At 40.5% G+C, this 27,310-nt stretch overlaps 1 long non-coding RNA gene across 1 annotated transcript in view; it reads left to right on the forward strand.

The window, feature by feature from the left end:
- LOC141424190 (uncharacterized) overlaps window positions 1-27,310 on the forward strand; it is a 401,269-nt gene that overhangs the window by 64,025 nt on the left and 309,934 nt on the right. The window lies entirely within an intron of this gene.

A 27,310-nucleotide genomic window follows, 5' to 3' on the forward strand; every position in this document is an offset into this window, starting at 1 on the left:
ATTTACTTATATGGATATACATTATTTGGGCCTCCTTCCCTCTCCCCCCTCATGCTGGTGTATTTCAAATGCACAAATTATATCAGAGACACTGGTTCCATTTCATCCTTGGACTCTCTCATCCCACAGTTTCATTGTAGCCTTAATGTACTTGGCTGGAATGGGGCTTGCATGCTGAATTTGAATCCACCATGTTCAGATATTTCTGTTCTCTTCAGAGGACAGAGGCTAAAGTGTAGAAAGTTGGTGTAAGAATTAGGATAGATGGAGCTTGGCCTGGTGGTACACATCTGTAATCCCAGCAACTCAAGATGCTACAGCAAGGGGATTGGGAGTGTTCCAGGTCAGCTGGGGCTATGTAGTAAGACCCTGTCTCAATAAATAAACAACAACAAAGTAACAACAAAAACCAACCAACCAACCAAAAAAAGAATTAGGACAGATGGGAAATGGGAGTTCAGATCAAGTTAATTCAGAGACATCTCAGAAGAACAAAGATGCAAAACCAAATAAGCAAAACAGCCAGAGTCAATCAGAGTCCTGTGCCTATAACTGAGCAATACAGTTAGGACTCATATTTGGAATAAGATGCATTACTTCTGAAAACACAGTCATGGAAAGAATGCTGCGTTCATCATTTGTTATTGTTTTGGACTGAGGGTGGGATTTTTTTCCCTACCTGACTTACTAACACATTTTTTTTTGTTGTTGTTAGTGAGACTGGACCCAAGCACATAAAAAAGCTACTCTTGTTTTTTTGGGTGGATGACTGGCATATAATCAAAAAGAAAGAAAAAAGAAAAACAATCAGTAGGTTTAAAAATTCATAGGAGGCAAGTAATGCCAGGAAGGAGTGGCATTGATGTTTTACAGATTCCTAATATTGAGTTTTCCTGGACTTGAGACGTAAATGGAGGAGCAGAGTGGTCTGCATCTATGGAGTTGATGGCAACGGTCCCTCTTTGGTGATCAGCAGCAGTTTGGTGTGGGCCTTGTAGATTGGAGGTAGAGAGGGGGGAAATGAAGGAAGAGCTTACAGCCTTGAGTGGCAAAATCTGTCAGGAAGAGCTAAATCTTGAATATTTAACCTTTAGGGAGGAAAACCTAAATCTTCACTGGCTGTGGAAAAGGGGGAAGAACCAGAGGTAACCATGTTTGAGATATTGGTCTAAATTTGTGTTGGGGTGTGAAGGAGTCATGGGTTCCACGTTTAACTCATTTTAGTGTTTAAGAATGACAGCACACCGAAGTTCAGTGCCTCAGGTAAGGTATGAACAAGGTAAAGACCTGAGCTGAGGGTGATAAACTAAAACACGTAATCATGCATCACCACAGCACTGCTACCTGCGTTCTCTGAATCTATGGGTTCATATTTCTGATTTTTTAAAAATTAGAAACATGCTAGTTACTATGTATTGCTAGATATATTCAGTATAGACCAGAAGAATGAGTCACTGTAGCAGTTTTCTCTCATCTTATACCACAGTGCCACCTATGGGACATGCATGGGAATTACATCCAGAAATTACCAAAACCTGCTATAGTCCTGTCTACCCAGTGATACAAGTATAAAATCTAGAATCGTAGGATTTCAGAAGTAGCGGGACTTAACAGGTCAGAAGAGTCAAGTTTACACTCAAATATTGAATCATTTTTATTACATATTTGATTAGTGGTTGTCTAATTCTTCTTGAACCTCTGCAGGGAATGGAACACAGCCTCACTCAACAGCTCCTTCTATTACAGTGGCCCTCTTATCCACCAAGGGATGTTCCAAGACCCTCAATGGGTGCCTAAAAGTGCAGATAGTACCAAACCCTATATGGTCCATGTTTTTAATTATACATGTGCACACATCCCTTTTCATCTTAACTAAGCACTTATCATGCTTAGTTGTATCTTTTGCAGTTGAAGTGCTACTGCAAAACTAGCATGAATTACTTTTGCTTCATTCTTATCATAGAGCTTAGGACCCAGCATTCAATTTTTAATTTCCTTATTAAAATGAGAACTTTCACCTTTTCACTCATGGAGTGATGGCAAAGCTCCCTGCTAGCTTCTGAAGGTTTGCTGAAATTGACTAAAAAGACAATTAACTGGCAGAAAAGGCATACAAATTTATTTCAATAGAGACAATCACATAGTGTTATTACCCACATCCCAAAATGATCAAGAGGGAGCGAATGGGGAATGTAGACAATTTTGAAGAGTTGTAAATGATTTTTAGGGAACTCAATGGACTTGGAGAACATACAATGGCCTGGGATGAGGTCTTTGTGGCCTGCAGAACTGACAACAGTTTCTATTTGAATCTCTTTGGAATATTGAGTGGGACTGAAGGAGAAGACAATGAGGTGAGACAAAAGCCTGTCCAGGTGTGTTGACAGACTTCAGTCTCTCTACCTGTGATAGGAGTTTAGTTAATGGAAACTCAGGGAAGAGATCAAATGTAATTGTTTTCTTCCTTAAGCAGACAAGAAGGTATCAGAGATAGCCTCTTCCAGCACCTCTTATTTCTTAAGTTCCTTCAACTTAAAATAATCAACATACCAAACACAGCATGTGTTTAGGGTGACAGCTCCTGGACTCCTTCATGCTTAGAGGCAGCACTTTATGACTTCTCTTTGTGATATCTGACTGTCAGCATAATTCTTTTATTAAATAAAATAAGGGTTAAACACAAGCACTGTGATGCTGTGACAGTTGACCAGATAACCCAGCTGGCCACTGAGTGACTAGGGGGCAGTAAGGTGGACACCTTGGATACACTGGACAAAGGGGTGATTGTTTGTTTCTGGAATGTTCCATTAAATATTTTTGGACCATGATTGACTGCAGGATGCTGAAGCCTCTGAAAGTAGAACCATGAACATGGAGGGGGAAATACTGTAGCATTCACTCTCTTCTGCTTTTCACTCTGTGCTTCCCCCTACCCTCTGCAGTGTTTGGGCAAAGGTCCTAGGTCTTGCCAGGGTTCTTGGGAGTGAACTGGTTTCATTCTCATTGAATTCCTCTTAGCATACCCTGTGGCGAGGGGTTATGCCAAATCAGTTGCTATGTACTTTCTTCCTTTCAAACTATCACTTACATCTCCTGTTTTCTCCATTCTCTTTCTCTTTGTTCTTACAGATTTATACTTCTTTGAGGAAACTCACTGATTGTCATTTTGGTAGGTTTTGGAAGACAGAAGAAATATAAACAAGATAAAACCCTACCATGTTTAATTGGAACCCGGTCATGTTTTTTGGAGCGAGTTTTTCTCTCGCTCCTTTGTTGGAGCAAGGTTTCTCTTGCTCCTGGTTATTACCGAACCTAACTGGGCTTAACTGGGGGTGACTGAAAATGCAGAAAAGACAGAGTATAGGCAGACAGACAGAAAGTGGGATCATGTGTGTTGGGTGCTCCGGTGGAGATGCACAACCCTCATCACTTCTTTTCTCTTTTATTCTCTTAATTTGCTCTGCTTCTTTTCTGTATCTTTATTCTTTAAGGCTTTACTCCTTTACAATTCTTTAAAACCTTGCTTCTAAAGTCTTTCCTTAAAACCCTGCTTTTAAAGTCTTCTTTCCTGTTCTTAAAAGTCTCTTTCCTTAGACTCACTCTGTCCCATGTTTTCTCTTAGCTGTCCTTTAGCATAAAGTATTTTGTCCCCAGACTTGCACTGTCCTATGTTCTCTCTTTAGCTTTCTTAAAGCCTCCGTGCTCAGACTGGCACTGTCCCATGTTTTCTTTAGCTTTTCTAAAGCCTATGTGTAAAGTTCTTGGTGCAGACTTTCTATCAGCCCCTCTTTAGCAATTCCCTTTTAGCAATTTCCCTTTAGCAATTCTTTTCCCTTCCAAAAGCTTCCCACACCAAAAAGCCAAAAGCCCAAAAGCCAAAAGCAAAAGTCTCAAAGCAAAAGTCCCCAAAGCAAAAGCCTCAAGCTAAAAGCCCTAAACAAAAAAGCCCCCAAAGCAAAAAGCCTTGTGTGTCCTCCTTCAGTGAGTCTTTTGTACCCAGTGGCAAACAGGGTGGAGCAGTGGTTCTTAGGGAGGGGCATGACATTGTAGCAGGAGAAACCTGAATTCCTGATCCTCTAAACGTAAACAATTTAGGAGAAGAAGCTGTTCTGCATTTCCCTCTTCTGTGGCCAGGGCTGTGCCAATCTTGGCCTACAGATAAACATCTTAGGAAAAGCTATTGAGCTGCATCTCAGCTTGCTTCTCTCTAGTTCTCATAGGCTTCTCGTACTTTCCACAGTTTTTGTATTCTTTTCTTACGCATGGAAAAAAATCTAAGTGTAGGGCTTTTACTTTAATTTCTACTATTTTTTATTTTTTTCCTTTTCCATTTACTTTATTATGTGTGACAAAGACCAAGAGCCTCCAAACCCCCACCAGAATCCTTAACACCAAGAGATCCCTCCCCTCCCTACCTCTTTCCATCATTGTGTACCGTTAGAGGAGGAAAAAAAAAAACAGGAAAAAAGAAAAAGAAAAAATAAAAAGGAGCTGGAGTTGGGGTGACCACAGCAAGTCCTTCAATAGGTGATCTAGTAGATGAGGTATGATTCTCTGAGCTGGTGACAGTCAACACATGATGGAGGAGCTCTTGGGGACCTGGACGACCCTCGCTTTTGTGTGCGTGCTGTGGACAATGACCAGGTCATCCATCCTAACTCCCACTCACCACTGGACACACAGGAGAAACTTGAGCCTGAGGATGGTGCCGGCCTTACACCCCATCATGTGCACCTGGCCCCTGGTGGTGGGCAGCAGCCAGTGCTGGCTGTTGGCCAGGCCCAGCAGCATGGAGTCTTCTTGGGGGATGTGGGACAGGCTCATGATCTAAGACACGAATGTGTACTCCAGGGGCTCCTGGCCTGTCTATAGGTCTCAGCACTGCAGACCGGTGTCCACACCTCCCATCCACATGCTGTGGTCTTTACCATGGGCTCTTGGTCCCATTCAGGTGGCTGAAGAGATCTCTGACCATGCTGAAATCCTGTAGGTCCCATATGCTGTCTGTTGTAAAGCTGGCCAAGGCCAAGGTCTTGTCCATCTTGGTTGCCAGAACCTGGCAAGAGAAACCCTTACAGGGCAACTCATCCTTCACATTCAGGAGGGCACCACCAGGTCCCACAAGCTTACACAGGCCAGGTTGTGGCTGCCTGGGAAAAGGGTGCTGTTGTCTGAGGACAGCAGGCTGGTATGCAGCTAGGCCCCACAGATATGTATGCATTGCTGAAAGTGGCTTTCAGTCACCTGGCCAACCAGGCTCCACACCTTGACGCCACCCTCGCTGCAGGTAAAAGTGGGGCCCGTGAGGCTGCTTGTGGCCATGGCTAGCACAGGCTCCCTGTATTTCAGTATGCCTGTCTTTTGTAGTTCATGTGGGACAGTGAGCCTCTCGGACTGCCAGGAGAAGGTGTCCGCTTTCTTCCATGTGTCTCTGAAGTCTACAAAGTCTTTGGGGTCCCAGGTAGGAACCTTAAAAATGAGTGGGCATTACCAGCTGGCTCCTGGGGTTCCTGGGGTTGAGTGCTGTCTTCTTGGGAATCCTCAAACCTGGTGGTCTCGGCCAGGATGGGAGTGGCGTCATAGTCACCATCTTCCGTAATGACTCTCTTTCTGAATTACACAGTCTTGGGTCCTTCCAGGCCCAGTGCCTACTCTGTCATTTTATGCTTTTTCTCTTCTTGATTCTGGACACCAGCAAAAATCTGTCAGACTTGCTGGGTGAGGACATCATGCCAAAACTGAGGCAGTTTTGATAACCCAGAGGCAGGTTATCCGCCTTCAGGTGTCAAGGCAGTCAGTCAGATTGTGTATCCATGTCAGTTTTTGAAGTTGGACTTTTATAGGACCTTGGTCTCTGGGAGCTGCTGGAGGTGGTGGTTGTTGTGGTGGTGGTCTTGGTGGGTGTTCCTTGGTTTTCCACGACTCTGCTTGTCTTCTTTCTCAGGTGAGTCTTAGTCTGCCTGGGGCTCTTTGGGTGGGGTGTACCTGGATTGACTGCAGATTTCTTTCACCTGGAAGAAGTTTGCTGCTGCCTGTGATGTTAGTTGGAGATCCTGTTGGACTTTGCTAAGTTGAAAATAGAGATCACAGATACTGTGTGCTGCTTATCCTCAGCTGTGTAACCATGGACAAGCCTAAATTTTTATTGTTCAGTTTGGCTTATTGTCATAGCCTTTTGATTTTCACTCTGCCATTCAGTGTATTGGCTCTTTTTCCCAATCATCAAAGAGGAGCATAAGTCTACCAGCGGTGAGTACATTTAACTACACTCAGTGAATGGGTAAAGGCTGAAGACAGACCCAAGGTGCTGTCCTGGGCTGACATTGATTCATGTCCTTGAATTTTATGTACTAGTAAGTGCTCCCCTTTCTTCTTTCTGTGTTTAAGGTGATGTTTGTATCCTGTCTGACAATTGCATTGTTCATTCTTGTTCCAGTTTCTAGGATTCTTTTTTTTTTTTGGTGGCACTGAGGTTTGAACTCAGGGCTTCATGCTTGCTTGCCAAGTACTCTTACCACTTGAACTACTCCTGAGCCTTCCAAGATTCTTTTGAGATAACAAACGACAGTTGATTTTCTTCTAGTAGTAGGCTGGGATGTCATTTGCCATGGCTGGTTGGTTTGCACTAATGTAGTGAACTCAGCAGCTTTCTTATAATCTCTACCAGTTTGAATTTTTTATTTTTCTCATCTGAATGCTCTTATACTATTTTCTATCCAGTGATCTTTCTCCTTGGCAGAGATGAAAGATATCAGATAGGAGATGAAGTGCTCTGTGGATTGTCTATCTATTCCTATTATCGGTTTTTCACTTTCCTGGTTCTCATTACTATTGCATAATTTCAAAAAGTCCTTTAGTCACCCTTAACCTTTAAAAGTTTATAGTAGAGCATTTGGGTTTACAAGGAATTCTGAGTAATTCAACAGTTCTGGTCTTTATTAAACAGATTTTTATTGGGTTCAAGTATTATAGTCTATGCTTTGTAGGGTTTACAGTGGTGCTCTTGGCCTAGCAACTCAAGTTTTAAACGTATATTCAGGCAGAAAAATGACTCACACTTATTTGTAGATTTATTAAGTTATCTGCCTTTCCTGAATGTGGAATAGAATCTGATGTTATTTGGCTGGGCAAGGGTGTTGGACAGCTTCAGCTTGCCCCTCCAGATCTGTTCTTCACTCTCTCCAGATCATTTTCTCCCTGGAAGGGTGTCTTGCATGGATAACAACAAAGGCACCTGTGCTTTTGGCTTTCTGCAGGACATAGGGAACATGGGATCAGGGCATTTATTTCCCTGGTTCCTCCCTGTGAGGTTGCTACAGGATATGATGTCCCTCAGCAGAATGTCACTGCCCTTGTCTTGGTGACTCACTCTACATTACCCGCTGTCTCCAAAGTTCTAGCAAGCTCTCCTGTCCTTCTCTCTTTGGGGATGGAGACAGTTGCACTGCCACTATCTCTTACAGCTCCCCTAAATCCATGCAGCACTTTGTAATTAGTTCGTCTGTAGAAAAAAACCTCTTTAAAATTTCCTATTTTGTGTGTACCATCTGTTTTTGTTCTTTTCAGGTAGAGGAACTTGACTGGTATAGAAAGTTTAAAACTCTGAGGAAAAGTTCTTCTAGTGTTTCAAGTTTGAATAGATTATATGATAAAATAGTCTTGTCTACTCTAAGGGATAAACAGAATTTTTGGTGTAAAATATAGACAAAGAAAAAGTCACATATACAAAATGTTTTAATTAATTTTTAATTAAAAAATTTGGGTACCAGGGATTGAACTCAGCACCTTGCACATACTAAGCTAATGTTCTACCACTGAGCTGGGTGTTCCCAGCCTCCAGCCCTGTATCAAAATTTTAGATAAAAAAATCAAATAAGAATTGTTTTCTCAGAAAAATATCTATATAACTGAATGTTATACTACAGAAAGGATTACTGATACTTTGGCTTCCAAACTGTCGAGTAAAAAGATCTGCTCGCAAATACCAAACAAGTGAATAGTTTCTGGAAAATATAAGGGACTTCTATAAGTCAATATAAGGGACTTCATATAAATCAATATGAAACAAACCAAAAAAAAGAAAAAGAAAAAGAAAAAAGGCAGAAAAATGAGTAAAGGGTATAAATAGACAAGTCACAGATGGAAAATATATATGAAAAGATTCTCAACCTAGTAATGTGGAAAATGCAAACTAAAACAAGATAGCACTTCATATTCATTAGACTGGCAAAAAAAAGTCATATAATAGTCTGTGGGGAGTGGGTGTGAGTGTGAATTGGCACAACCACTTTGGAAAATAGTTTAGCAATATTTTGTAAAGTTGAGAGTAAGCATGCTACAGGATTCAATTATTCTATTTGGAGGTGTTCACTGATCTAGGGAAACTTTTGGCTCATGTATACCAGGAGATATGTACAAGGATGTATGCTACAGCATTGTTTGCAAAGTAGAAAACTGAAAATAAACTAATTGTTTATCAAAAGGGGAATGGATAATAATATGGATATGTTCATATGATGGAATATCCACTGTGAAGTGGTTAAAATTGATGAAATAATGTAATATGTATCAGGAAAGAAGTTTTTTTTTTTAAGTTTTAGCAAAGATTTATTTTAGTATAACGGGATCAAGTAGGGAGAATTGGAAAAAAAACCAAAAAATTTCCAGCTCCTCACACAGGAAATGGTAGTAAAGACTCAAAAATGGTGGTTCTTAGATGTGGTCTTTGTACTTTCTGAGCTAGGGGAATATGTGTGGTGGTCATGCCATTGCAACCTGTAAATACTAGACAACTGGTTCTGAGTGGCTAAGATGGATGCTGTTCAGCATCCTAACATGGAGATGTGATATGGGCTGACCCAAAACACCAGGTCAATAGTGAGATTTTTGCCTCTTTGCCCAGTAGTGGAGGAGTTTGCTGAGTTGGCATCTTCTCAGCATCGCCAAGGAGAAAGCAGAGCAGATTTCCCATGCTGTCTCCCTATTCTTGTAACTGAACATCTGAAAGGTGGTGGAACTGGAGCTAGCTGCTCTGGTTTTTCAGCTTTTACTTCCTGGTTCTTATGTGTGAGTCTGGCCCTTTTAATATTTACTGACTAATTTCCCTGTCTTTTCTTCTACACTGCCTCAGAATGAGTTTCTTTTTAAAAACAAGTTATACTACTATTAAAAAAAGGATTAATAAAAGATGCGCAAACAAGAATATCTATTATTTCTAGATATGAACACATGGAATAAAGCACAGACTGAAAGATTAAGCCTAATTTATGATAGTAGTTCTCTGTGGGGAGTCTGGTAAAGGGCTGAGACAGGTGAGGGAGAAGGGCCATTCTGCTGGGTTCCCTTCTCACATTCCTGGGTGCTGGTCCCTCCTTGTTCTCTCTCAGGCTCCTGCCCCTAAAGGGCTTCCCTGTTCTTTTCTTCCATTAAGTCCCCATCAGGAACTTTCTCCTCATTAGGCACCCTCAAAAGTGGGCACTAGCCAATTCTTCTCATATCAAATTCACTTTCTCTTTCCTTTTCTTTTGAAGCCAGTTTCTACTTGCCCCCATCATCCACCAAAATTGTTACCAAACCTTCGTGTCTTGTGTCTTATATGTAATAAATATTCATCTACTACCTAGCAAAAGGAAGGTATAATTCTTTAATTCACATTTGGAAACCCGTCTTTTCTTTTCCTACTGACCAAGGGTGCCTGCCACTTTCCCTGTCCCTTGCCCCATCCCATCAATTTTGGGGATGTATCCTTGCTGTATTCTGCATTGCCAGAGAAAGCCTGTGGCTTGGTAAACATCTCTTAGAGTTGACTGGCTGCATTGGTTCTAAGACTGAGAAGGAAAAAGTGGTTGATTCAGGAGTAAAACGTTCTTTAAAGCCAGGGGCACTAAGAGTCTTCGAAATTCTGTTCCAAGTGTCTGGGAAGTTGCCCACAAGCCCATGGAGGTAAGGAAAGAAGGGCATGCATCTCCCACCAGCTGGGAGGATGCTGAGAGCTCTGGCCTTATCATATCAGCACACTCTCATCCACTTGGCATTTTTGACAATGGATTTCACAATGTTTGCCACCTTGTAACTTAACACGCATGTTACTTCCTGTCAGTTTAACTCCTCTACAGCAACCAATTCCTGTTCTGAATTCTCAGAAATAAGAGAATAGTGCAACGACCCTCTTCCTCATGATGAATTCTGTGGCCTCCCAGGAGTTCTTCAAACAATACGTGTAATGCCTCTTACCAAAGGCCGGAAATGACCATGAGGCTAGTGTGGTGGTTGTGGTGGTGGTGGTGGCTCTCCCTGAGTGGCCACTCTGACCTAATCCCTTCATCTCTTTGTCCTGCCAGTCCTCAAGAGTTTATTATTTGACTCTCCTACTGTATCCTTTTTTGTGAGTTACATTTCCTATTTTTTTTTCCCTTTACAGGGTGTATTCTTGGTAGCCTATATCAATCAATCAATAAAAAGCCGCATGACTGACAACTACTAGATCAGCTGGGCCACGGAAAGAACATCTGGCCTTGGAGCAAACAGCCCTTGCTCACCTCCAGGTGGCACTGGATCTCTAAGCATAAGCATCTCTCTCATTTTCTTTTTGGTCACTCCTTGAAGGTCACTCTCTTGAGATAAGCAAAAACAGATTCTTACTTGACAAGTTCATGATTTTGTCTGGGTTCTTGACAACTTTGTTTATTAACGAAACCATTCACTTTAGAGTTGAAAGCCCCATTTTCCCTATTTTCTGATTTTTTTTTTAAGTACTAGAGTTTGAACTCAGGATTTCATGCCTTCTAGGCAGGTGCTCTACCACTTGAGTCATTCCTCTATCCCCAACTTTCTGATTTTGAAGATCAAAAGAGGCCCAGAGGCATTAAGAGATTTTCCCAAGAGCAGCAATATGATTTTATAGTACATAGCTCAAAAGTACTATCACCTTCATTTTGCAAAGGAGGAAAGGGATGATCAGAGACAAGGCAGCTGACTCAGGGCAACACAGAGTTAGTTCCAGAGCCCAACCTTTGAAGCCAGGACTCCTGATTCCCACCATGTGCTCCTGATGGACACCATGTGTTTCTGGGCATAGGAGATGACTTTGGACATAGTTAATGTGCTGTCCAGAGCCTCACTTAATTTTTCTGTCTATTCTTGGTGATCTAAAACACTACTGAAATAGCATATGCTTTAAAAAAATTAAATTGTATTTGCTATGTATTGATAAAGCACATTGGTAAAAATTCAAAGGGTGCCAAAGGGTATACAGTGGAAAAAAACCAATCTCCTTCTTACTCCTGTCCACAGGCATCCAGAACCCCTCCCCAACTGCTTGTGTGTCCTTCAGATATAAGCATGCTAAGGGAAGTCAGTACATATATATATACATATACATTTTTAATGAAAATGGAGGCATGCTTACCCTATTCTCTGTCCTACTTTTTAGAGCATTTTAAAATATTTTGGATATCAACCCTTATCAGTACACTCATTTGTCTTATGGCTGCAAATATTCTAGTGAATGGAGGTGCCATAATTTAGTTTTCTAGTTTCTCTTGATGACATCCAGATGGTCACCTTCCCTAGGGTATGCTATGATGAAGACAGTATATGTGTGTGTGTGTGTAAATATACATACAAATATGTATGTATATTTACACACACACACACATATATATGTGTTGGGATACCTAGTAGCAGGGACTGCCAAGCTTCAGCTTGTAGGTCAAGTTCAACTTGTCATTTTTTTGTAAATAAAATTTTATTGTAACGCAGGTATGCCCATTTGATTATATATGTCTGTGGCTGCTTTCTTGCTAAAACAGAGCTGAGTAGTTGTGATAGTAATGTAAGGCTTGAAAGCCTAAAACATTTATTATTTGGCCCTTTAAAGAAAAAGTTTACTTGCCTCTGATCTATAGAATAAACTCCTATATGGGGAATTGCTGAGTCAGGGTTTGCATTTCACACTTGATAGTAATGGCCAAATTCTCTTTGCATAGGTCGTACCAGTTATTTTCTCACTAGTAGTATGTTTTCTCTTGTTCTCATCAACACAGTTCATGAAATGTTTTCATTTTTGCCCATCTAATAGGTAGAATTTCTACCAAGATATATCATATTTATCTTGATTCATTTTGCATTTCTCAGATTTTGAATGATGTTGACCATATCTTTTTTATGGTCAGAGAAGGGTGAAGCTATGTGGAAGGGAGAAGCAAATGCGCAGTACATTGCCAGTCTGAGTTCTTCAATGCAAGCAGCAGAACTTGTACCACTAAATGAGATCAGCAGGGACCCTAGTCTCAGCCCAGGAATCCCTAGCTCTTGGTCACTCTTTTCTATCATGACCAGTAAAATGGATCCCAAGTAGCACCTGGTTCCTTGGATTTTTCTAGATTTGCAGTTGTGCAAAGTGTGAGGCAGCTGCAAGGCAGGGAAGATAAGAGAGCTGATTTTGATCTGCAGAAGTGGGATTCAAACTATGGGAAATTCCCACACATAGGAAGTTTCTTCAAAAGGTACAATGCAGCCTAAAATCAACCACCTAACCAATCAACTGACCAACCAACTCACCCAATACCAAAATCTTCAAGAAGTACTACACCATGGGGTGAAATGCTTTTTAACCTGTAGCAGAAGGAATTGGTTTGCTTTCCCTTTAGGGTTTGGAAATTAATGTTTGTGATTAGGTGTACTGTGAGAGGGATCAGACTCCAGAGGCCTATCTTATTTTTTTCACCAGCCGGCAGGCAATGTGATGAGGCTCAGTGATTTGAGAATCCAAGTAGAGCATTTGCAGGCCCTCTTCTCCAGTTAGAAAGGAAGCTGGCCCTGGACCTGATGTTCTGAGGCTAAGGATGTAAGAACAGAGATTCTGCTGAATCTTTGTAGTTTGTACATATAAAGATAAAGTTGCTTTGAGAGCAGAGCTGTATTCCAAAAAGATAGCAAGGTACTAAACTTTTTTTTTTTTTGGGTGGGGGGTCTTGAACTCAAGGGCTTACACTTGCTAGGCAGGTACTCTACCACTTAAGCCACTCCATCAGTCTAGATAGAAGGTGCTAAAATTTTGTAGTTCATAAGATTGAAGAAAGGCTCCCTGGCAACTAGCTAGATTCTTAAAATGTGGTAAGGCAGTAATTGCATTAAATGTGTAAAAATTAGATTACTAAGTTTCTAGAGAGGAACTATTGGAAATAGTTCTGTAATTGTGCTACATTAGTTATGGTAAAAACCATTTCATGGAATTGTATGCAGCTGTTAAATGAATGCAACAGAACCACATATACAGATATGGAGTCCTCTTCAGTAAAGATATGAGTACGTGTCTTAGGTTGAAATCTCTGGAAGTAAAGATGGAGACATGGATTCTTATGCTTGTAAAAGGGGTTTCTCCCTGGAGAAGGGGTGAACAGGCTATAGTAGGGGAAAAAAACTAAGCAAGGAGGCATTCTCAATGCATATCAGCATTAGTCTGATTTCCTGGGGAGCACTGGACTGAGAATTGTACCACAGAGTTGTTCTGTTGACCTCCTCCTTCCCATTGCATGGGCCTCTGTGTGTCACAGAGTGGAGAATTCTTTGTAGAACCACAAATCACTATATTAGACACACTAACAGCAGAGGAGAGCTGGGTGCACTGACACTGGCGGTCTGGACGGAGCTACAGCAGCACGCACTACAGAAAGCATGCTGCCACCTCTGTGGGACAGGACATTTGGGCACATCTGTCTGCTTGCAGGGGCTGGGAACCCTAAGAACAGAGCCCTCCAGCTCTTATCCTGGAGGCACGTATTCCTAAGAGCTTCATGGGTAGAACCATATTACAAGATAGCTGGTTTCTTTTGTGACTTTTTTTTCTTTTTATTTTAGTTGACATATTTTCAAACATTCTTCTGAGACAGGGATCCATTGGCTTTGTTAAGCAGCTAAGGAGTCTGGAGCACGCATAAAAATACAGAGAACAAGACAGTGACAACAGTGCTGGTGTGGGGTGGTGGTAGGGAGTGCGGAAAGATGGATTACAGGAGGTCAGGAGTGAGAGAGAGGTTTCTTAATTTTTGTACTGTCAGAATTTTTGGTACATGTGTGTAATGCATTTTAAAAAGATTAAAAAATGCACTTAAAAATTACCTGCTGCTCTAAAGATCCAGGGAAGAAAGAAAGGAAAAGCAAATATGGGGGAAATAGCCCTCAAATGAACTTGATTTTTCTTGGGATTTCTCTTCAGTCTCCTTTCCTGGGTTGCCTTTTCTGTTTTATACTGTTTCTCTGATTGCTTACTTTTCTCTTCAAAAGATCCATTCCTATCTCTGTAATGTCTGCATTTGATTTTGAAGCTGTTTTAGCACATTCAGATGGAAACTGCATAATGATCTCTTACTAATTTTTGCCCCAACTCCTTATCCAATGATCATGACAGGTAAAGTCATTTTTTAGCATTTACACATGCTCTTGCAAAATAGAATGCTTTAATGTGCCTAATATTTTTGTGAGTCAAAAGCATGCTTTTAAATGAAAATGTTTTCATAAAGAGAATAAATTTGGGGGGGTGTTTCACACTCAGATTCTTTGAGGTTTTTAATTAGCACAGGCTCGAGGACAACATTTGTTGTCTCTTTTATTCACAATACATTTACAAAAAGTCAGGATTTATTAAATGCTACCTCTTGGGATTTCAAAATGGATGTGCCACTCGCCGGCGCTTTTGTTGCCAAGGGAGCACACATCTGCCCTGGAAAACCTTCCTGTGGAGCGATGTCAGCAGAGATAAATGAACGAGCGTATACACAGTTCTGGAATAATAGTGCAATTTGGCTAAAGGGTGACGTCATCTTTTTGCTGTTGCCTTTGCCAGCCTAAGTAGCACGAAGTCCACCTGAGAGAATGAAGTATAAGGACAGCACACTGGCGAGGTGGGATGAAACAAAAAATCGAAAATGAAATTTACAAAGAAGGGAGCTTTGAATAGATCCAGTTCATAATATGTTTTTTCTTATGTAAGATCTTGATCTAATTACCATATCATAATTCGCCATCATTTTGGATTAGGAGGAAAGATGTGAAGCTTATTTCTTAATGGCTGGTTTGCTGCTGATACACACGTGTACCACCAGAGTGTAATTAGGGATGTTGTGATTGATTTCAGTCTTTAAAGGCCACATTTAAATGCCAGCAAATAAAACTCCTTTATCACTGTAATCCTGCATGCCTCACTGACAGTGGAAGGGGTGTTTAGGAGTTTGCTGGGTTTTACTTTGAAACCAAGAGAAGAATGTCATCATCCTTTATGCTGAGGAATTTTGAAAAGTAGTTTGTCTGGAGAGAAGCAGTTTGTGTGATTCTGTATCAGCCAGTATTAACTCATTGCTTTTGCTTGCTTTTGTTTTTTTTTTAAAGACAGGCTCTTGCTCTATAGCCCAGGCTGACCATGAACTCTTAATATTCCTGCCTGAACCTCCTGTGTGCTGGGATTACAGGCATGCACCACCAGGTCTGGCTTGGTTTTTCTTTCTTCCTCTTTGTTGGGGAGTGGAATTGTGGGTGATATTGCATTTGAACTCAGGTCCTTGCACTTGCTAGGCAGGTGCTCTACCACTTGAGCCATGTCTCCAACTCTGCCTTTTCTTTTCTTATTGAATTAAAATCCAAATACCCAACAGTTATTTCTGTATGCCAACTTTAAAAAAAATTTTTGAGATAGGGTCTTGCTGTGTAGCACGGGCTGGCCTGAAATTCGTGCGCCTCCTGCCTCAGCCTCCTGAGTCTTGCATTACCATGCCTGACTATGTATACCTGTTTTCTAGAATGCAACCAAACACCCATCTCCCTGCCTTTTAATGTCCACTGGCAACAGATGAATTTTTGGAAAGGCATGATAATGGCTGGACAGAATAAATATTGCAGATAGATTTAATCTCAAAAACAAATTTTAAGGAGTCTTGAAAAGAAGGGAGAAACAAAAGAGAGGAAAAAGAGAACTACTCGAGTAAAATGATTACTTTGATTACGGAGAAGAAAATCTTCTGCTGCTTTAATAAAGATCAAAGAGCTTTCATTGTTGTCTCTCACATGGCCACATCTTTTTTTTGAGCAGTGAGTCCCAAGATCAAGAAGCAAGAAGGAACTAAGATTTCAGTTCGTAGCAATGAAAAGTTACAAACCATCAACAACAAATTTACAAGGCAATTTCACTTCTAAAGCACGTTTGCATATATCACAGGTAAAATTTTTTACAAGTACCACTTTTAACATTAAATCTATTCTCAGAAGCTATTTTTGTGGCTTAGAGAACAATGGTTCATTGAAACAGAACCTTGGTGATCTGTCTTCAAAGAATTCTATTTTATGAAAAGTCCTATAAAATGGATCGGAAGTCTCAGAACGCAGAACACGAATATCAGGTAATGAAAAGGTTCTTTTGGTATGATAATATGTTTTATGCCTTGAAGGTGTTAGTATGCAAGGAACACCAGAAGGAACAGAAAAGAGAAACTAAGTAGGAGTAATACTTTATATATGAGTAGGCTCTACTTTCCAAAATGGACCCACTGAAGCTTGGTAGAAGTACTAGTCTCATTCTACTGATGAAAAACACACGTTCAAGAAATATGTATTAGAAGTGATAGAAAACTTGAACTGGCTTAAGCAATACAATTTATGTACTTCTCTGTGTTTGGGTCTACAGAATTGAAAAGCCCAGGGCTAGCATTAGCTTTCAGTATGCCTTGAAAGAGAAGTTCCATGATACCTTTAGGGCCCAGTATCTTTTGACATCTCCCAGTTTCTCTTTTCCTAATTCTGGTTAGCCTGGCTGGAGACAATGACTGCAGATAAATGCATGGAGGAGGGCAGGGCTGTTCCTCTGCAAGTGAGAGGCATTTTTATCTGAGTATGGGAAATGGAGATCAGACAGGTATAAAAACAAGTGACCAACACAATTAAAAAGATTTAAGTCAAGGCCAGAACCTAACTCCTCTGAATCCTTGTCAGACCTAGGGAGGGAATAAAACTGGGAAACAAGACAAGGAATGACTCAGGAACTCTTGTTTCAAAAGAGCATTGTTGAAGAGAGACAGATGGGAAAACAGTGGCTAACAGAGGCTGGTGGATTTAGAAAGGAGGCTTTCCTTTGAGCAAGCCTTGACCCCTGTCAAGACTTTGCTGAAGAAATCCCTCATGGACAAACTTGATCCATCTTCTTTTGTCATACATATATCATGTGCATCATAAATATGTGATGGCAGTTTTTCTGTAACGAGGCTCCTAGAGACATCTTGGCTGCTGGATCTTACCCTGGCCCAACTCCAAATTAACTAACACTTCTGGTTTTAGCTGAATCTTAGGAGACACCAGTCTGCCTGATCATCATATCTCCTTGTACCCTACTCTGACACTCTGACAGAAGGATCCTGATACCATTCCTTTCTGTGTTGCCTACTTGTCTTCCTTGTGTAGAGTTCTCACTTTTTCTAACAGGTGAAACACACCTGGATCAAAGTAAGCTTCATCAAGATAGCCATTAACCAAGACAGTGGTTCTCAAATAGTAACTCTCACATTACTTGCTTTTTTTTTTCTTTGCAGTGCTGGGGATTGAACCCAGGACCTTACACATACTTAAGCATGTACCCCACCACTGAGCTACATCCCTAGCCCTTTTTTTTTTTTTTTTGATACCATGGGGGAAATAAAAACACAGACATTATGTTGTTTCTGAAAGTTTTGATAAAAGTCACGGAATAAAACCCTCTAGGCTAGGTCCCATTTTAAGAATTATATCCTCACCTACTCTTTCAATTCCTTTATCGTTACTGATCTATTCACTTTTCAAGTAGTGGATTAATTTAACTCAGGACTTTATGAAGTTGAGAAAGTCATTTTGTTATGACAAGACTTTAGAGGTTCTTTCACATATTCACCTGAAACAATTAACACACAATAAACTATAATGATACACATTAGGTCCTAAGGTCAACCTTGCTACTCATTGAGGATCTGGGGATAACATTTAACAGTATAACTTGCTCTGATCTGGTCTGTATTCTCTTCTGTAGGACTTGTCTTGCTCTGGTCTCAACCTTTCCCTAGCTTCCAGGGCCTAACTAGTAAGTTCTAATCTTTGTTTATACATTTTTTAAGTTTTGAGTTTTCTTCTATTGACTTCATGGAAGGCTTCCCTTTAATGTAGCAACAACTGGCTCTGGCTATGCAAGCTTGTTCTCCAACAAGCAAGACTCTTGTCTTTAGCTTTTTGCTGCTTTTTCTGCAAGATCAGCATTCTCCTTCTTCGTGTGACCATAGAAAATTATTTCTCCAAGCCTCTCCCCTTTCCTTCCCACAAATCATTTTATGATAGGGATTTTTCCTGGTTGAAGTTAAGTTAAAACAGTTAACGGAAGCTGCAGAAGTCAAAGGGGTAGACGTGAATGCCATATTTCCTTCCTTCTTCTTCCTTCTTTCCTTCCTTCCTTCCCTCTCTCTTTTCTCCCTTCCTCTGTCTCTCTCATCCTTCCTCCTTCCTTTCTGTATTGGGGTTTGGACTCAGGGCCTTATGCTTACTAGGCAGGTACTCTACCACTTGAGCCATACCTTCAGTTCCAAACATTTTATTCTTTTTTTTTTTCCTGTATCTTTGGCAATACTTTTTACTATACATTAGTTTTTAAATTTCTTTTTTAATTGATACATAAAAACATAAAAATATACACTTTAATGGGATACCATGCAGTGTTTTGATCTATGTATGTATTTTATACTATTCAGATCAAGTTAAACATGTCCATATCTCCAAACATTTATCGTAACTTTATACAAAAAATTTTTAAAATCCTTTTCTCAGCTTTTTAAAATGTACAGTACATTATTATGATCTATAGTTACCCCACTGTGCAGTACTATACTAGAACTTCTTACTTCTATCTAACTATAACTTAGTACCCATTGATCAACCTCTCCCCATACTGTTCCTAGCCTCTAGTAACAACCATTCTGTTCTCAACTTCTGTGAGATCAGCTTTTTTAGATTCCATATATGAATGAGAGTATATGTTACTTGTCTCTCTGTGCCTGGCTCATTTTCAGTTCCATCCACTAACATTTTAATTCTCAAAAAAAAAAAAAAAAGACAACAAAAAAGTGGAAGGGAGACTCTAGGTAAGAGGAAGGGAAGAAGGAGGGGCGAGATAGTGAGAGAAGGGTTGAGTATGATCAAAATGCCATATGCATGTATAAAAATGTCTCAGTGAAACCATGCTAATAATTTTGTGTGTGTGGTACTGGGCTTGAATTCAGAGCCTTCACCTTGAGCCACTCCACCAGCCCTGTTTTTTTTTTGATGTCTTTTTTTGAGATAGGATCTTGTGAACTATCTGCCCAGGCTGGCTTTGAACTGCCATCCTCCGGATCTCTGCCTCCTGAGTAGCTAGGATTACAGATGTGAACCCCTGGCGTCTGGCTACAGTGATTTTTAATTTTTAGCAACTGTCAAATTTAAGATGAGAGCACAATGGGCAGTAAGAACACTGACCAAAATTTGGGTGCGCACACACACAATAGTGCCTGCAGATTACAGATGGCAGATATGTCTGTTAACCAGTAAAAGTGACACTTTCCAAGGCATTAACAAAAACAGTTAGTTTATAAGCCTCTCAGCCTGCGCACCTTGAAATTTTAAGTTTTGACAAATTTTTACATAGAGATCCCTATAGTTTTAAAATTGCCTCACGATATGAGATTTTATTATTACTGCTTTGTCTACACACTATTTGAAATAAAGTGGTGATGGTGAGACCTTGTCAGCCTGGCCTCCTGGCCCTCCTTGGCCCTTCTGGCGTGTATTCCTGAGATGGGAAAACTTCAGCATTTAGCATGTGCACTCCAGATGGCTCAGGAGCCCTTTGTATTTGCTTCTATTCAATTTGTAAGGAGTTTGTGTTCCATGAATTTGCATTAGGTTTCAAGTTAGACTCAATAAGCCTAAATACCAACTGAAAGTCTGTCTGATCCATTCAGCCTCTGGAGCTTGTCAGATAGTCCAAAACTGGCGTCAATTTTCTTCCAGGATTTATGAATCTGGGCTTAACTTGAGGTTCATAAAGTGATCCAGCTAGAGTTGCTTAGTCTGGGATTTCAAAAGAAGTGTTTTGCACATTTTTCTCCACACATCAAGCAAGTTGTCATTATCTGTTGGATTTATGTCCTGCTTTCCCTAAATGACCTCACTACCCATTTTGGATCATCATGTCTTCATTGGTATTATGGGGTGAATTGTAGCTCCCCAAATTTGTATGATGAAGTCTTAACCCAGTATTTCAACAAGTGACCTTATTTGGAGATAGAGTCCTTATAGTGGTAATCCAGTTAAAATGAGGTCATTAGGGTGGACCTTAATTCAATATTACCAGTTTCCTCATAACAAAGGGAAATTTGGGCACAGATGGGAGAACACCATGTGACTATTAAAGCAGAGACTGGTGTGACGTGTCTACTAGCCAATGAATGCCAGAGGTGGTTGGTAAACCACCAGAAGAAGAGAAGGGCATGGAGTAGTTTCTTCCTAATAGGAGGTACCAACTCTGGACTTGTATTCTTCAGGACTGTGAGGTGATACATTTCGGTGTTCAAGCACTCAGTTTGTGATTGTTATGCAGCCTTAGCAAACTGATAAAATTGGTAAAATAAGAAGATAGACAGTGGCATTTATTTTGGATTTTGACCAAGTTTTTTCTTGCACATTTATATCAGTTGGTTTTCCTAAGAACTCAGAAAGGTAGGAATAAATTTTATTTTACATATTTCTGAGGAAATGGAGGACAGAAGTCTTGATCAAGACCACACAGATCTTTTACTTAGTTGACACAAGGATACAACTCTCCTGATTCCTAGTCCAGTCCTCTTATGCTTCCATCCTATGGGAAGTCCAACTACCAAGTTGAAGAAAAGGTGAACGTGACTCTCTAGGTTACCTACAATTTTTATTTTTCTATGCTTTGGTGCTTGATTAGCAAACACCAATGGTGTTTATTGAACACTGTTCCAACTACTTTTGCTGTATGATATATCACTTTATTGTAAAACAGCAGCCATTTATCATGCTCACAGGCACCGTGGGTCAGGAGTCCAGACAGGACTTAATCAGCACAGTGGGTGCATCTTAGCTCTGCTCTGACGGCTGGCATCTCAGTTGGGAAGACTTGAATACTGGGGTTCCACTTGATGACTAGGGTCTGAAACCATCCGAAGGCTCTTTCACGCCTGTGTCTATAGATTGATCCTCACAATTGGTTGAGACCTCAGCTGGGGATGTCAGCTGGAATGTCTAGTACTGGCTTCCTCATAGGGTAGTAGCTGGATCCAAGAGCAGCATCCCAAGAGAAACAGACGGAAGCTGTGAACATTTTATGAAGTAGTCTTGGAAGTACATAGTGTCAGTTCCACTAGATGTCATAAGCCCAACCAGATTCAAGGCAGAAAAACTAGAGCACCAAATCTTGATGTGAGCAGAGTTAAAATCACATTAGGGGCATGGAGGGTGGGAGATACGGTTGTAGCTAGTTTTGAAAAATAAAACTTGTCCAAAGTTCCTTGAGGTGAAATTCTCTATGTATTTGTGATTGCTCCCAACTTGCTTTCATAGCTCTTGTGAATTGATACACTTACAAGAGTATAATGAATATAACTGCATCTCTCTTTCCTTTAATATAGATGAAAATTTGTGGCTTATTTGATATATTATACCCCTGATGTAGGGTTGTTGAAAGAACAAACTAGGACTGGAAGAGTGGCTCAAGTGGTAGAGTGCCTGCCTAGAGAGCATGAAGCCCTGAGTTCAAACACCAGTACCTCCAAAAAAACCCAAAAAAGAACAAATTACTTCTGTTTTCATTACCTTTATTATCTTGGACAAATTGCTTCTCTTGACTTCAGTTCGCTCATGTCTAGTAGAACTCACTTCATTCATCTGTTGTGAGGGTTAAATATGTAAAGCAAGTAAAGCAGTCAGCTTGATGCCTGGTTCATAGTGAGTATTCCATAAACAGTTATGGCTACTGTTGTCACAGTTGTGGACAAGGCTTGAATGGCTTATATGATTTTTTCCCCCAAATCAGATACAAAGGGTACTTTGATCTAATGCTGTGATTTGAAAACCCTCAAGATTGCATTGTTTTAAAATGTCAAATAACGTTAGAGAAAAATGTGTGCTAAGAAAAAGATGATTAAAAAGGTGGCAGATGAATTTAACTACAATTGAAGAAAGTATGTAGAATTGTTGTCACAAGGTTCTCTCAAAACCCAAATGAAAAGGGAGTCCAGTGAATCTGAAATTGAGAAAATGAAGTTTTTGAGGGGTTGGTTTTACATTAAAACCACACCAGTGGTGTCACTGGGATTCCCATTCCTATCCCTCCACCTCTGGTCTCTCGGAGACTCTTGGAGCAAACTCAGCTCAGCCCCACCAAGCGCCCTTCCTGCACTGCTTATTGTGCCCCTGCTGTTATAAAGCTGAGATCTCAGTCACCATTTTCATGTTTCCTGAGCCATTGATATTTTATCTTCTCTATCCTTGAAGCAAAACACTGAGGTTTCCACCTTTTACAAGGAATCAAATTCCACAGAGGACATTTAGCATGATTTTTATAAATCTGTTCAAGATAGGCTGTGGGGGAAAGGTTCATGTTGTAGAGCATTTAACCCTCTGCCCTTGTCTCCTCTTCACCCTCCCTCTACCTCCTGCAGTCTGAATTCCAGATACCAGACCCTCCCAGACTTGATAAGCCCTAGCAAGTATGGTCCAATTTACTAGCTAGAGAGAAGAGTAAGTTTTGGAGAAAATTTAAACTAAAATTTGGGAGAATGAAAAAATTTTTTACACATATAAAATTTAATGCTGCTTTTAGCCATGAAAATGCAGCTTGACTGGAGTATGATAAAACATGATTGCACTTCATTCTGAAAAGAGCACTTAGAAGTGGCTACTATTAATACACCCTTATTTTATAGATAAGAGAGAGGACTGAGGCAAAAAAGAAGTGAAGCAAAGCCATTGGAAGCCATGATGTCTAACTACCAAAACTCACCCTTACTCTGTAACATGTGGTCTTCTCACTCTGTGTAGCCTCTTGTGATACCAGATTAAGAATATTTTAGACTCTTTTTTTTTCTTTCAGTGCTGCGGATCAAACCCAGGGCCTCTTGTATGCTAGGCAAGTGCTTTACCTCTGAAATACCCCTTCCCCAGGCCTCAAATGGCTTTAAGGAAGAGTTGTGTGTATTCTCTGATCTTCAGGGTCATTTTTACCTTTCATGGGAGGATGCTTATTGTCCCCTCCATTGACAGATTGACATACTCTCAATTTTGCCTTCTCATAGTGCTTTTTTTTTTAACATATTTAAAAATATTTTAATAGACAATTCACCAATGTTCAAAAGTTACATGTGAACCAATATACCATAAAAGATGTTCATTAGGAAGATAAGACCTCCCTAGTTTTTTGGCAATCATTTTACGATATTTCTGATTAATGATTTCATTTGGGCCATTTCAGTGTTCAGTGGTCTTCATTTGTTAGTGTTGATTACAGGATGCCATGCCTCACTAGAATCTGACTCGTTTTGACCAACAAATGTGAATTAAAATCAATAGAAATGTCATTAGCATCCCTATATCATGAAAGATAATATAACCATTTCTCATGCATTCAGTTTATTAAAATTTGCTAAAGTGTGAAATATGTAGGACAAGTAATGATGTTTTAATCTTTCACCAAGGTAACAATTGAAAGCTGATTGATTCCATTCAGTAATTATAAAATCAGAATGATGGAAGATTGTAATCAAGTAGGATTCATTCTCCTACTTTGTCACTCCTCCATGCAAGATAAAATTCTCATTTGCATCATCTTTTTTATCTGAAAAGAAATCAAACTTCTATTTGCTTCACTAAATCCACGAGGTAGATAATAGCCTTTCTTGACTCTGGAAGGGCTGGTGAGACGGCCGCTGCCTACTAATAGCTGAGAAGAGGGTGCCAGCCCTTTTGAAAGTCTGGGCTGTCTCTGTGAGAAGGATCAAGTCTACTGGGATCTACATATCCAAACTATAACACTCCTCCAACTTTTTTATGGCTATGAGTGACCTAGGGGCTTGTATGCAGTGGTGCTGCTTTTCCTAGCATAGGTAAGACAGCCCTGGGTGAATGGAGCCCATCAAACATTAGACAATTCACTTGATTTGTAGAAAGCTGGGGGAAACTTTCTTTGTTTTACAAAAGGGTAGCAAGAATTTGAATGTCCTTATATTTGGAGATATAGGACAATTACTGTTAGCCCATGGATATGTAGCTTTTAGGCCTGGATGTAGAAAGTGGGGAAGAGCTGGACAGTGGGGGCAGGAACAGGGAGGGGATTGGGTTCATGCTATTGGGCCCAAGACCTAGAATTTCCAACCTTGGAAGAGAAGATTGCTAGGAGAATCAGAAAGTGCCAACAACCTTAATGGCTCATATCCAGCATCTTGTAAGCCTGGGTGGTGGCTTTGAAGACACACACATTGGAGAGCAGGTCGTGTTTAACCATCATTGTTACCTAACCCAGAATGTATCATCAGCTAGCTTGGGAACAATCAATTCATATTGGGGAAATAAAAATTCCGCAGGGAAGATTTTCTTCCCTGTACACGACTCCTTATTCCTTATTAGGTCAGGAGTCCTTACCTAACAAAGAACCCTGTGCTTTTTCTTAATAGCACTTCTTGGTACAGTCATGTCTGTGGGGTTATTTGGCTAATCTCAGCCTTCCCACCATTAGACTGGAAGCTTTGTGAGGGCAAGAACTGAGTATGCATATGTTTTGAATAATAATCCCTGGCATTTGCTCTCTCCTTTCTCTCCAAAGAGGTCTGATCTGCATAAGAGCTCTGTTGGCTCTGTTAGAAAGTGTTTTTACTACTTTACTAAAAAATATGTCATTGTCTCTTGAACCTTCTGGTTCTCATTCTACCAGCCATAATGAGTAAGTGTCTGTAGGACCTGATTATACAACAGTTTAGGAGTGACCTTATTACACACTCCACAAATTAATCAGAAAGCATTTCCATTCTCAAAGGACTTGGATGCTTTAAAGACTTCTTTGATGTGGTTGAGAGTGGAAAGCTGAGACTTGAGAATGTCTCTCTATGGCTCAGGTAAGCAAGAACTCTGCTGTGATCCTGTTCTTTGCTATACAGATATTTACTTTTATTGTTTGGTTACTGTTACTAACCTTCTAACAGATTTTCTGTGGGCAGTGGAGCATTGTGAAAGGATTGTTGTTTTTGGAGCCGGACAGACCTGGATTTGAGTCTCAGCTCTAACACTTACTTGCTATGAGTCCTCTCATATGTAAACCTGGGAAAATTGTGCTCCTTTTGTAGGGCTGTCCTGTGAGGTAGAGTTACTGACACTTGAGTGCCTAGTGTGGTGCCTGATAAGTTGTAAGGGCTAAATATGTGATAGGTTACAGTGAGGATTATTGCTGCCAAATTTTGAAAAGTGAAAATTGATGACCACAGAAGCCAGATAGTTTATTTTAGATATCTACAATAAATTGCAAGATGGTGCTCAGGAGAAATGGACAAAGCTCTTTTAAGCCCTTAGAGAGACAGAGTTTGGGGAATGCTGGAGAAAGTTTAATATTCAGGAACATAGAGGCATTGACTACTGCTTTCTCCATTACCTCAAAATGTGGCTTCACTGATGAATATCTTATAGGACCAGAAGAGCTTGGCACTGTAGTACATCCCCTTGGATGGAGGAACCTTGATGATTATATAAGCTCTGAAATGTCTAGGTAAGCACTGTGTTTATAGGGGCACTAGTTTAGAAAGACTTTCGTGGTTTTCTTATCCCTGCTAAGACCCTTGCTTGTTCAGGGAATATCTGTGCCAGCTGCAGGCTCTGTGGGGGAGAGAGAAACCAGACCAAAGCACATAGCATCTACTGCTGCTGTGGGTGGAACTTCCCTTCTGTTAAGAATTCTTGCTTTGAAAAATGAGGAATGTAAAGCAGGTGTGTCCAAGGTCTTCCCTGTTTCGCAGGGCCTCCTGGGAATGCTGAAATCCCTCTGGGTGCGATGTGGCCTTATTAGAATCACCTGGAGGGTGGTTTAAAAAAGACTTGAGACCCATTGAATACAGACTTGTAGGGGTGGGGCCTATACATTCATATTTAAGAACAAAACCTCTGTAGGTGGTTTGAATGTCTTAGGGTTGAAAAGTCACTGCTGGCTTGGATTTGTCCATACTAGTCATGTTATAAAATCTCAGGAGCTCATATGTAGGGCGACAGCAAGCAAAAGAGTAAGTCAGACATAAAAAACCTCTATCTCTTTTGCTCTGGTGTATTTGGTTGAGGCCATTTGATTTGGGAAATTGGCCTTTTGCTAACATCACCTGGAATAGGGAGCTCATTGTTTTTAAACCATTAAAATCCCATAGGGGGTGAGTTGATGGATTCTGGGAATGGGATGTCAAGATGTGTCATTTTAAATGCTGAGTTTTTAGGAAATGTTCTTCTTAGAGTGCCTCCCTTGGGCCTGATGGTTTGGCAGCTTTACATCCGCACTTAGCTGCCCATCCCACCGGGATCTTCCCTCTGATCTCAGAATGCAGCAGAGGCTTTATTGGCAAAGGCAGCATTTAAAACCTACCCCTATAACAAGCTGCCTGACTGGCATTCCCACACAGGTGACAATTCTCCCAGATGGGCTCCCATCATGTGCGTGTTAACTGAGTGGATGGCACACATGCCACAACTGCTATGGGGGAAACAGGACCACAGCATGTCAGAATTGCAGAGACTGAAGAGGTGTGTTGGGACACTCTGCTCAGAGGGGAAATTGAGGCCCAGAGAGGTGCCCAGGGTTAGGCAGCTCATGATGAAGCAGCTAGATCCTCCTGCCCAGCTGAGGGCTTTTCTCATCTTATGTGATTCCCTCCACTTTCTTTATTGTTTCCTTGGTTTCTCATTCTCTCTTTCATTTTTTCCTAGCATCCTCATGACTCCATTCTTTTCTGTTTCTCTCTAATTTTCTTTTTGTTTTGTTTCCTTGAGTCTTATGTCTTTAAGCCTTTGTTTTACCTTGGCTGAGGGTCTCTGACCAGAAAGTACAGTTAATTCTTAGACTCAATCAGTTCTTATGAATCATGTGACTGCTAAAGTTTATGATCAGTAGTTCAAACATATAAAAAATAGATCAAAAGTAGAAAAAAATGAATAAGAAGACTGATTAAAAGGACCCTGAAAGCTCACTGTTTCTGAATTCCTTAGAGAAGCAGACACTGTCAGG

Source organism: Castor canadensis, chromosome 6 (assembly GCF_047511655.1).
Source record: "Castor canadensis chromosome 6, mCasCan1.hap1v2, whole genome shotgun sequence".
Classification (NCBI taxonomy): Eukaryota; Metazoa; Chordata; class Mammalia; order Rodentia; family Castoridae; genus Castor; species Castor canadensis.